This window comes from Pristiophorus japonicus, chromosome 12, assembly GCF_044704955.1.
Source record: "Pristiophorus japonicus isolate sPriJap1 chromosome 12, sPriJap1.hap1, whole genome shotgun sequence".
In the NCBI taxonomy this organism is placed as follows: Eukaryota; Metazoa; Chordata; class Chondrichthyes; family Pristiophoridae; genus Pristiophorus; species Pristiophorus japonicus.
In genome coordinates this window covers 84,676,482-84,689,311 of record NC_091988.1, presented here as the reverse complement: position 1 = coordinate 84,689,311, position 12,830 = coordinate 84,676,482, and the positions used below count along the sequence as shown (strand labels likewise).

Sequence of the window (12,830 nt, the reverse complement as noted above, 5' to 3'; positions counted from 1 at the left end):
TTTCCCTGCCCTAATCAAACCCTTTGTCTGCCTCGTTCTAAATTTCAGCCAGTCCCTGGGTTCGCTGCTATTTCTGGCCAATTTGTATGCCACTTCCTTGGCTTTAATACTATCCCTGATTTCCCCTTGATAGCCACCTTCCCTTTTTATTTTTACACCAGACAGGAATGTACAATTGTTGTAATTCATCCATGCGGTCTCTAAATGTCTGCCATTGCCCATCCAAGTCAGCCCCTTAAGTATCATTCGCCAATCTATCCTAGCCAATTCACACCTCATACCTTCAAAGTTACCCTTCAAGTTCTGGACTATGGTCTCTGAATTAACACTTACATTCTCCATCCTAATGCAGAATTCAACCATATTATGGTCACTCTTCCCCAAGGGGCCTCGCACAACAAGATTGCTAATTAATCCTCTCATTAAACACCCAGTCTAAGATGGCCTGCCCCTAGTTAGTTCCTCGACATATTGGTCTAGAAAACCATCCCTTATGCACTCCAGGAAATCCTCCACCGTATTGCTTCCAGTTTGGTTAGCCCAATCTATGCATATTAAAGTCACCCATTATAACTGCTGCACCTTTATTGCATGCACCCCTAATTTCCTGTTTGATGCCCTCCCCAACATCACTACTACTGTTTGGAGGTCTGTACACAACTCCCACTAACGTTTTTTGCCCTTTGGTGTTCTGCAGCTCTACCCATATAGATTCCACATCATCCAAGCTAATGTCCTTCCCAACTATTGCATTAATCTCCTCCTTAACCAGCAATGCTACCCCACCTCCTTTTCCTTTTAATCTATCCTTCCTGAATGTTGAATACCCCTGGAAGTTGAGTTCCAAGCCCTGATCATCCTCGAGCCACGTCTCTGTAATCCCAATCACATCATATTTGTTAACATCTATTTGCATACTTACTTCATCCACCTTATTACAGATACTCCTTGCATTAAGACAAAGCCTTCAGGCTTGTTTTTTTAAACACCCTTTGTCCTTAGAATTTTGCTGTACAGTGGCCCTTTTTGTTCTTTGCCTTGAGTTTCTCTGCCATCTACTTTTCCTCATCTCCTTTCTGTCTTTTGCTTTAGTCTCCTTTTTGTTTCCCTGTCTCCCTGCATTGGTTCCCATCCCCCTGCCATATTAGTTTAACTCCTCCCCAACAGCACTAGCAAACACTCCCCCGAGGACATTTGTTCCGGTCCTGCCCAGGTGCAGACCATTTGGTTTGTACTGGTCCCACCTCCCCCAGAACCAGTAATGATAATTCATACCTCACCACCGCCACTTGTTCCAACACCATGTTATGTTGGTTGGTCTTCCTTTTTCTGGAAGAACTTCACTCCTCACTCCCCAAATCCTCTCCCTGCAGAAGTCACCAGCTGCAACACTAACCCACTTCAAGTATCCTGCGACTATTGAAATCAGCCAATGGAGGCTCCACTTCAGCTTGGAATTTTTCTCCCATGTATTATTTGTGCGGCCAGGTTTGTCAATCAAATGAAGGGGAAAGGAAATAGGCAGCAGGTGCAGGGAGTAAAGGAGCTGCTAGGGTCAGTGAGTCACTGGCTTTTGGGAAAAAGCCCAGTTGAATGGCATCATTACCAACAAAACGGAAACAGTTTGCAAACACATTTATATAATCTGCAGTAACTCAACCCTGGCCCTCATTTTCTCTGCTGAATGGTTGACTCACACCAATAGTTACAAGGGTGTTAGCTGCCCTTTGCTGCCTAAATTCATTCATTCTTCACTTGTGAGTATTAGCAGTCTTGCTCTACCAAGGAGGGTCTCACAGGCAGACCCAATTCTTCACTCAATATTGTGTTCCAGCTGGGATTTCAACCTTCCAACAGTGATCTGCACACTACTGGGACCAATTTGGGATGAAGAAAAAAAACCCTGTGACCTTTAACTGATGTAAAATATTCCAGATGGGCAAAAGGCCATTTCACTAAATCAGAGAACCGGGACCGACTAATGTGCTGGAAACAGTCGGAGGGAATGGAGGCTCATTAGAGAAAGTGGGAGTGGGATGGGTGCCGTGACCAGTATCATGATAGCACAAGCAGCTGCACTAGGAATTTATTAATTTTTAATTTTTTTTAAATAACCATTACAAGGGAAATGTGGAATTTAAACACAGGCAAAAGGGCCTTGGAAACAACTGAAGTTCAAAACACCAAGACCAAAGACTAATTCAAGCAAGTCACATTTCAAATTTATTACTACATTTTTTGACAAATGATGGAAAAGCCCAAATGGGAGAAAGGATTCAGGTGAGTTTCCTGAAGAGGAAGGCAGCCACCAGAGTGGCTGAGATCAGGGCCCCAGCTGCCAACGTCACAACCAGAAGCACCTCACCTGCAGAGAATGAGAAGCCATTGAGTCAGGAGTTACTAGACTGGAATTGGGTTCTCAAAATCAACACTCACCTGGAGAAGAACTCGGAATCTCCTCACGAGGCTCGACAGCTTCACTTCCCATCGAATGGACCAGGTCCTTCAGATCAGCATCCAGAATGATCAGTGGTCCAAGGGAAACTTCACCCTCCCACACAGGCTCCGACTCTGCAACAATTCATTCCATCCAGTTACAAACAAACAACAAACAATAGCCCCAACACCCAATACCACCACAACATACCCAGCTCAGATAGGACCTCTCTCCTGCCCCTGGAGTGAAGTCTTCCTCCAGATCGCAATCTCGAGGCTCCGCAGTTGCCCCCATCACAACAGGCACAAACCTCATTGGATCCTTCCACCATGGACAGGTCCAATTCAGTCACCAGGGACCATCTAAACAAACAAGGAAGCACACGATTGGCATGTGGATTCATTCTGACCAAAGAGGATCACCATAGTTGGTTAGATTTCACTCACTGGTTGGCTGGCTTCTGGAAGGAACAAGCTTTGTTGACTGAATCTGGCCTTTGATCTGCTGCAGCTACTTTCAGGTGGCAAGTGATGAAGATCTGCAGGAGACACATGCAGGAGTTACTCAGTGTCAAACGCTCACTGTCTCAACATCTGGTCTCCTCTTACCAAGTCCCTGTCGTCTTCAAAGAAGCAGAATGCATCCAGCTTGAACTGAAGCTTATCCAGGTGATCTCGTGGTGACACGAAGGAAGAAAAGGAGTCTTCGTCTCGGCTGTCCAACAGGCAACTGGAAAGAGGGTCAGAAAGAGCTGCATCATTAAGAATGGATTTCCTCCGCCAAACAGTTATGAGAGTGACATATGCAGCCCAGATAAAGACCTTACCCGTTGAAGGCAATGATGTTGTATCTGGGGGTGGAGTCCTGGTCTGGGCTCAGTGTAGCTATACAGCGGTCAATATAGAGCTTCAGAGGCATGTGGTTCACGGTCATCACAGAGGCCTCGATGTGAATGAGGTCACCCAGGTGGTAGATATTGGAGGTACGCTCTGCACTCCAGTTAGCTGGAAAGGGAAAGGGAATGAGAGCAGGAACACAAGCTTTGGGTTCCTCACTGGATTCCAAGGAATGGGTAAAACAGGCATAGTAGATAATTGACGATCACTTACCAGTCATCAGACGCAGGGAGAACGACAGACGTCCCTCTCCTGCCTTGGTGGAGGAGAAGGGGACCCAGGTGGGCTTGATCGCATTGCTGCTCACTGTCCTCTTCCTGTGGGAAGGAGCAAGGCAAGTTTTACTTCCAATTCACTACCCCATCAGAGAAAAGGAGAGCCTGTCAATCATCCACCTTACCTGGGATAATGGCACACAATAGGGACAACTACTCCACTGGTTCTCACAATGGCTTGGCCTGTAGTACAGGTGGCTGGTGTAAATCAGCAGGTCATCCGTCATCTGGGAGAGAAAATGTGATCTGGTCAGGTACAGAACAAGGGAGTTATTCTTGGACAAGAGAGCAGTGTTTGGAGAAACACACACAGCAATTCATACTTCTATTAATTAGAGTCCCAGCCCTATCCAAATCCATTTGAAGAGATATTGTAGGCCTCTGGGGGAAGTGAACCACAATCAAGCACTTGTGCATTTATATAAAACTCACTTGACATTGTAAAACATTAAGGCACTTCACAGGGAGGTTCAGAAAAAGGTTTGGCACCAAATCAACACAAGATATTTGACCAAAGGCTTGGCCACAAACAAAGTTTTAATAAGTGCCATAAACAGATGGAGTGGTAGAAAGGCAGAGGGGTTTAGGGATGGAAGACAGCACCAGGGATAACTGCTCCATTGGGTCTCAGTACTTTATGGTCACATGGTGATGCATATAAAGCTGTAAATAATATATTATATTTTTATATATCAATAGGTCTCAGGGGACTCTGATCTGTAATAAAAAGGACTATGGTCACAGCTTACTTTGAGCTTGCCGTATCTAGTCTGACTATTCAAGACATAACATTCCAAATTTCAACAATCCTGAGAATTCCTTCAAAGGATTGTCTTCAGGTCTAGGTTTCCTCAGTACAATTTCACCATAAGCATGTTCTGCCTTTACTCTAGGGGCAGCTTAATTTGATGAAAAATGCCTCAATTTTTCCAAGCATTTTTGCATAAAGAACACTTGAATATTTAGCAATCAGTTCCCATGATTCTTTCTACAAGTCAAAAATAGCATGGAACTCCAACTGTGTCCCAACCAATCTCAAATCAAAACTAAACCAGCAAATGTACATCAAAAAAAGTCACCCATGTAGCCACAATCCTTCATCTCACCCTCCACTGTTACATTGCTCAAGACAGTCTAGTAACCATGTACTTCAGTCCAGATGACCAGTTTATTTTCAATCAATAAAAGGTTGAATCAGGGAAAGAAACCTCCATGAGTATCTCATTTAAACAGGCCTCACTAAAATATTCTGAACATAAAGCCCAATCAAAATGAAAGCTTACATTAAAATCATATTGTTACAGGTCCATATATTTCATAGAATGTTCAGCACAAACAGTCCAGTCAGCCCAACTAGTCCATGCCAGTGTTCCTCCTCCCAGGGGCCCTTTGTTTGCAGAAGGTTTTAGATCAAGAATCACATTACCTTTACTGTGCTGTCACATTCATGGAGCCCATAATGAAATAGGACGGTGTGGTTCTGAGAGTAGACCCCAGTTGGCCGACAACCTGTTGACCCCAGGGTCAGATCAGCTGCTTTAATCAGGTGCCTGGTTCCAAATAAATCCATCTGTACACTGACCAGCAGGTTCTGCTCTCCACACTGCACCATCACAGTCTGCAGTGGAGACACACTTCGCCCCTCAGACTTACTGAAACCAGAACCAAAAGCTGGGCCTGGAGGGACACGAGTGGCCTTCTGAATGCTCCATGGGAAGTCCCAGTTTCTAAACTGTTGCCTAGCATAAGAGCAACAAACCACTCCAATCAAAACCAACAGAGGCACCAAACCCTTCACTAGTTGCCCCATAATACAAACTACTGCAGCTCAACTGTTCTCTGTGGGGAGTCCCCTGATCCCCTTTTATACACACAGCCTGCCATCACCTGAAAACAATTGGAGCAGGTGTGGCTAAACTAAACCAATAGACTATCCAACAATCTTACTAATTGGTTGTTTCCAGAAAGTTTTTCACACAGACTGGTTAGTGATCGGGAGATGCTCCAGGTTGGAGACTATCTGGGTCTCTGGGAACAAGACAAATTCAGCTTTTGTTTTTTGATGTACTGAACATTTACTGAAACAGAATATAATGAAAGAAACATATACAGACACCTAAAGAACATACATTCTATTCAAACTATGTAAATGTAATCATACTTTACAACTTCAGATAAATACAGAGCTATATTTTATTAAGAGCTTTGATAATGTTGAACTGAAAGAAGTCTATTTCCATCTCTGTACCACTGCCCGACTCCGCCCCTGCCTCGGGTCCTCTAACCCTGCAACGCTCCGAGATCTCTGCACTCCTCCAATTGTGGACTCTTGCATCTCCCTGATTTCGATTGCTCCAACATTGGTGGCTGTGCCTTCAACTGCCTTTGCCCTGAGCTCTGTGATATCCTCCCTGAACCTCTCCTCCTCTCTGCATTTCTCCTCCTTTCAGACGCTGATGAAAGGTCATCGACATTAAATTCTCATGGAAGTTCATCGACCTGAAACGTTAACTGTGTTTCTCTCTCCAAAATGTTGCCTGACCTGCAGAGTATTTCCAAAATTTTTTATTTTTATTTCAAATTTCCAGCACCTGGAGTATTTTGCTTTTGTCCTCCTGTAAGACGCTCTTTAAGACCTATCTATTTGACAAGTTTTTGATCACCTGTTCTAATATCTCCACTTGTGACTCAGTGTCAAATTGTGTTTGATAACTTTCCTGTGAAGCTCCTTGGGTCATCTTATGATGTTAAAGGTGCTACATAAGTGCAGGTTGTTGTTAGTTTTAAAGCTGTACATGGGCTCTTTTATAATCCTTTCGGTGCAAGACCCTAAAACGATTGGAGACTTGTTCAGAGTGAGATCGGATTCAGATCTAAACAGGTTAACTGCCCTACAGCCTGATGCAGTCTGTAGTGACCTGTTGAGGTCCAATAGCTGATTGCATGTGGAGAATTGGTCATGTCTTGGTTTATTTTAATAAATCAATAGAAGTGATGCTGGATTGCCCAGTTCCACCAACAGAGAGGCAGCTGCACAAATGCCCCTTAAACTGAGGCGGCACCACTAATATAATTAAACATCATCACCTATTAAACTAAAATAAACTCATAATGTAAATCACAATATTATTACTCGTGTCGATAAGACTTTCCTTTCCCTGCGGCACCCATCGGTTGCAGGAGGACTCGAGTGTACCGATGGGCACCGCATGCTCCCTCTCCAGGGCCACCTGAGCATGGACAAGACCGAGGAGGAGAGACAGGAAGGCTGAGTGAACCCTCCCAACCCGTGGGCTGCACTCAGTCTGGGCCTGTGAATATTTGTCTTCGCCAGGCCCTGGGTCAGAGGTCAAGTTATTACAGAATTCTTCTTTTCTCTCGATTATTATTGAAAATTCTTTTGCCACTTGAGCTTCCCTCCTCTCGCACTCCTGGCTCCTGAGCTCACCCACATCCCCAATTCCAGCACCCTGCTAACTATCCCCTGCCCCCTCCCCCCACTGATGCTGCCACCTACTGACCCCACCCCATCCACAATCCCTGCACCCCAATGTCTGTTACCTACCTCCTAGCCCCACCCACCCCCCGTCCCTATTCCCACACCTTTCCCCTTCAACTGGCCACTATGTGCCCCAGCACCTCACCACTCGCACTGTTCCCCGCCCACTGTCCAAGCCCTGCCAAATCAGCTGGTCCAGACCCCACCCCCTGCAACTGTCCCTGCCCCCCATCCCCTTCCCCTACCTTCCCGCCCCCACCCTCTTCTGTTACTCTGGGACCTCCCCGGAGCCCTCCGCCCCCTCTCCAACCTTCCCCTGCTCACTCCTTAGTCCCTGACCTGGAATCCCAGCTCCTGATCTACGACCCAATAGCTCACTCAGGATGGACAGGGTGGAACTGAACCAGACAGGCAAGCAGACACCACATTTAACTTCTGAACTTGTCCTGAGCTTACTAATCTTGGCCCATGGTGTTGATCAATTTGCCTTAGTGTCGGTTATGGAAGGGGGGAAAGTCAACCAATGCCCTGCTATAATTCTTGGCCTTGCTGATTAATTGGTTTATGGAGTGCTGTGGTGTGTTGTTCATGACCTTGGCAGGAAGATGTGGAGGAAGCTGGCTGTGGTTTATTGGGGGGATTAACCGCCGCCTCAGGAACTTGTGGTTTGGTTTCGGCAGAAGCTGTGCTCAGGTAGTGTGGCGCGGCCCCATTGGAGGAAGTGTCCCGATGTGCCATGTTTTAGTGTGGTTCTACTATGGTAAAATGGACAATCCATTTGTACACTCAGTGAAAAGAAAGAAAGAACTTGGGCTGGATTTTGGGGTCATTTGCGATCGGGTTTTTGCCAGGTTTTGGCCCTCCGCGGCGAAAAATCTGTCGGTCTGCTGTTTTTCACCCTGTCGCGATCCTCGATTCGTTTTTTGCGGCGGCGATGCTTAGAAACACCGGGGAGAGCTGCGCCAGGTGTGCACCGGCTCACATTGTGACACCGCTGCGAGTTTCGAGTCTCACTCGACCCGTACGCCACGAAACGCGCCCCACGATGACCACCAGGGAAAACACAGCCCTGTCGGCGGTGGTGAGTTGGATAAACTGGAAAAAAGGTAAGTTAAAATTTTTAATGTTTTCATTTTTGCAGCAATTTGTGAGATAAGGGTGTTGGCAATGTTTCTTTAATGATTTTTTGACGTTTTTTCCCCTCCCAAGGCCTCTCTCTGAGCGCTCCTGGCCCCGCACTAAAGTTGGCGAGGTTCCTGTTTTTGCGCTGCAAAAGTAGTTCAACGCCTCCCTTTGCACTCCACCTCTGGCACAGAGCCCAAATGTTGAAAGTTAAGCAATTAATCGCTAACGTTAATTGGGCAGTAAATTTCCTGCCTCGCCTCTGTTTTCACCCTGAAGACGGAAAGCCGAAGATCTCGCCCCTTGTGTCTATATAGCACATTTCACAACCACGGAACATCCAAAAGCACTTTACAGTCAACAAAGAATTTTTGAAGTGTGGTCACAGTTGTAATGACAGAATTACAGGCAGAGTCTCAGTTTAATGTCTTATCCGTAAGACGGCACCTCCGACAGTGCAGCACTCTCTCAGTACTGCACTGGAAGTGTTGGCCTGGATTACCTGCTCAACTCCCTCAAGTGGGACTTGAACCCACAACCTTCTGACTGAGGTGCGAGCATGTTACCTATTGCACCATGGCTGACCAGTTGGGCCTCTATTATGTATAATCTTCCACAGGGCCCCTATAGTTATCAAGAAAGAGATCCTGGACTTCCCATGAACAACACCAGGAGAGATCGACTCGTGTAATATATAAAGCTACTCTATGAATGAATAAGATGCGGAGGCGGTAACCCAGTCGGAGTGTTCCGATACCCAGGCAGAACGGCCAACTCCTCTTTGGACATATTCCTGGAGGTTTCATCACATGACCTCCAACCCCTCCACCAACACGTTCATCCTGAGGGCACCCCACCTTCCCATCCTGATTGAAGAGCGGAGTCATTTCCTTACCCACGCAGGTGATTCTTGATTCCCAATTCCCAGTCAGATAACCATTTTATCCTTTCTCCAATATTTTTATCATCAATAAACAGAAGTACTCAGAGAAAATGAAGACGACAATTTATTTTAATGCTCCTGTGATTTTTCTGCTTGCAGCAGTGTCGTGGAGATTTATCTTTATTTGGTGTAGACTCCAGGATAATCCTGGAGCGTTGGCAGCCCTATATCCAGGGCGGGCCAGTTTTCCCCACAATTTCATTTTCGAACCAGATTCCCAGACCTTTTACAATGGTGGTTGGAGATTTGGGAAGAGGAATGCTGACCCCAACAATGAAAATTAACACTGCGCGGACATGGGCAAGAACCCCTATACCAGTGTGGCATTACCCCATCTCACACTAGACACTCCTTGTGAGCTGGGAGAGTGAGAACGACCATTTTTAAGCACCTGATTGAGAGTTAGTTTTGTGCTGTGGGTCTGGGTTGGGAAGAGTGGAGATTATCCTCTAACCAGTAAAGGCAGCAGGAAGTAAAAAAAAAAAAAAAAGGGAGAAAGAGAGTATAGAGTCTTCCATTTCATCAGGCTGGGTCAAATCCATACCTTGAATCCCAAAAGCCCAAAGAAGAAAGCTCAATTTGTTTTAGTTTGGGTCTTTTTGTTCCCCACTCCAATGTTCTCCTTGCCTGAAGGCATTGATTCAAAGAGATTCCTCACCCTGATTGGCTGCTGTTCTTGTATGCCCAGCCAATGCATGTTTTCGTTACTTGACCGTGGTAGGGTAGGGAAGTGGAGTTTTTGTTTCATTTCCAAGTATAATTGTAAATTTTTATATTCAAAATACATTGAAAAGCAGTTCAGTACAGTTGGATGTGGTCAGCAATTTAATACAATACATTTGGATACTGACAGCGGTTCCATTCAATACAGTTGCTTGCTTTACATTGCAGAGGTACAATTCAGGATACATTGTAATACAGTCATCAAATTACAGTACATGGAATGGGTGAGGTTATAGTTAGATTTCTTTGCAACATACATTACTGAACAGAACTTGCATTACATGGTGCTTTATATATACAAAAAGATTACAAGTACAGCCCAAGGGCAGTTTTATACTGATTCCAGCCTAGGGGTGGAGTTGGGAAAGGGATATTGAGGGAGTGTTGGGTTGAGGGTGGGGGATTGGAAAACAGCATCAAAAATTTGAATCCACTCCTCATAACTGCACTTTCCAGACAGGATGTCCAGATGGTGATCAGGAGCAAGAATCTTCAGCTAACTTGCCACCGCACTAGCCTAGAGTCAGAGGCCAACTCTATTCCCCCCCACTGCTCCCCTTGCTGAGATTGGCAAACACTGAGCAGACCAAGCATCGAATCTGGGATTTTCTGCTCTGTTGGCCTCAGTACCATTAACAATGTTTAGTACAGAGGAGATCAGACATTGAATTTGCCTCAGTAGGTAGCACCCCTACCCGAGGTCAGAAGATCATGTATGCAAATCCCACTCCAGAGACTGCAGCACAAAATCCAGGCCAACACTAGTTGAATACTGAAGGAGCACTACACTGGTAGAGGTTCGTCTTTCTGATGGGACGTTCAACCGTGGCTCCATCTGGCCTCGCTAGCGGCCGTAAAATATCCGATGGGACTATTGAAAAGAGGTCAGTCCTCTACATGTTCTGGCCAATATTTATCAGAATGATACTAGGGCTAAATTATACAAACAGGCTGCTTCGACTAGGTTTGTATTCCTTGAGTAAAGAAGGAAAAAGGGTGATCGAATTGAGATGTAGGTTAAAAGGAATTGGTGAGGAAAAATATTTCCTCTGGTCAGGGAGCCTAGAAGTAGTATGAGAATAATAGGTGCAGGAGTTGGCAACCTGGTCCCTCGAGCATGCTCCACCAATTAATAAGATCATGGCTGACCTGATAATGAACTCAGCTCCCTTCCCTGCCCGCTCAAAAACCTATCACCAGCTTAAATATATTCAATGACTGCAGCGCTCTGGGACAGAGTTCCATAGATTTACAACACTCGAAGAAATTCCTCATCTCAGTTTTAAATGGGCAGCCCCCTATTCTGAGACTAAGTCCTCTGCATCCACCTGGTCAAGCTCTCATTATCTTGTCAATATCTCACATTCTTCTGAACGCCAATGATATAGGCCCAACCTACCTTCATAAGTCAACCCCCTTAGCTCCAGAATCAACCTAGTAAACTTTCTCTGAACAACCTCCAATGCAAGTATATCCTTCCTTAAATACGGAGACCAAAACTGTACACAGTAATCCAGGTGTGGCCTCACCAATACCCTGTACAGTTGTAGCAGGACTTCCCTGCTTCGATACTCTATCCCCCCCTTGCAATAAAGGCCAACATGCCATTTGCCTTCCTGATTACTTGCTGTCGCTGCATACTAACTTTGTTTCTTGCACAAGGACCCCCCCGCCCCGCAACATTTTGCAATTTATCTTCATTTAAAATTATAATTTGCTTCTCAATTATTGCTGCCAAAGTGGATAACCTTACATTTTCCCACATTATACTCCAGCTGCTAAATTTTTGCCCACTTAGCTTGTCTATATCCCTTTGCAGATTGTGTCCTCCTCACAATTTGCTTTCCCACCCATCTTTGTATCAGCAAACTTGGCTACATTACACTCGGTCCTTTCATCCAAGTCATTAATAGATTGTACATAGTCGAGGACCCAGCACCGATCCCTGCAGCACCCCACTAGTTACTGTTCGCCAAGTGGAAAATTACCCATTTATCCCGACTCTTGTGTTAGCCAATCCTCTATCCATGCTAATATATTACCCCCAACCCCGTGAACTTTTATCTTGTGCAATAACCTTCCATGTGGGAGATTACTGGTGGACAGACGTGTTTCACAGCCACTGCGGAGGATGGAGGAGCGTCCTGGGCAGCGCACAACCTCCCTGCAGACTTACTCAAGTACATGTGCGGGTGGAGAGATTTGGCTACCGAGTCGGCGGCAGGGCACCTTTGGGTGGAAGGGCTTTTTTTTTTTTACTGTCTGGGGTTGCAGTGAGTTTTAGGTGCCATCTTTGGGCAACATGAGTCCACCTGCCTCCGGGAGCAGGGAGTGACAGGGGCATGGCTTCCTCGACGTCACAACGCTTTCCATTGTCCCCTGTGGGGCAGGGAGAATGCACAGCAGCCAGCTTACTGCAGGTAGGCCATCAGGTGCTGGATGGTGACCAGTGACAAATATACAAGGTCCAGGTCAATCATTGGAGCAGTAAAAAATTGTCTACCGAAGATTACAAAATATTTGTTCAATGTCTGCCATTTCCCTGTTCCCCAGTCTCATTCTCTAGGGGGCCAACATTTACCTTAACTATTCTTTCTTTATGTACCCATAGAAAATTAAGACAATTACAACTAACCCTTGAGGGATATTAAATATGGATCACATTTAGTGAAGTTACAGTACACAGGCCAAAACATACCTATCTGCAGTGGCCAATTAAGGAGATGCTGCTTTGGTCTATTCCCTTGGCACTGGAGAGAGACTAGAACCTGCTCACACAACTTCCTGGCTGACTGAATGCTGAATGTCTGTAACCCCATCTACCTTCTGCAGAAAGATGGCAGCAGCTCCTTATTACTTACATCCATTTAAAGGCACAATATTTAATCCAGAGGAGTGGAGATTTAATAGAGACTTTCAAAAAGTTATGAAGGTT

At 45.5% G+C, this 12,830-nt stretch overlaps 1 pseudogene; it reads right to left on the bottom strand.

Moving 5' to 3' along the window:
• Positions 1–2,276: 2,276 nt before the first annotated feature.
• LOC139276802 (zona pellucida sperm-binding protein 3-like) lies at positions 2,277–9,869 on the bottom strand (annotated as a pseudogene).
• Positions 9,870–12,830: the final 2,961 nt, after the last annotated feature.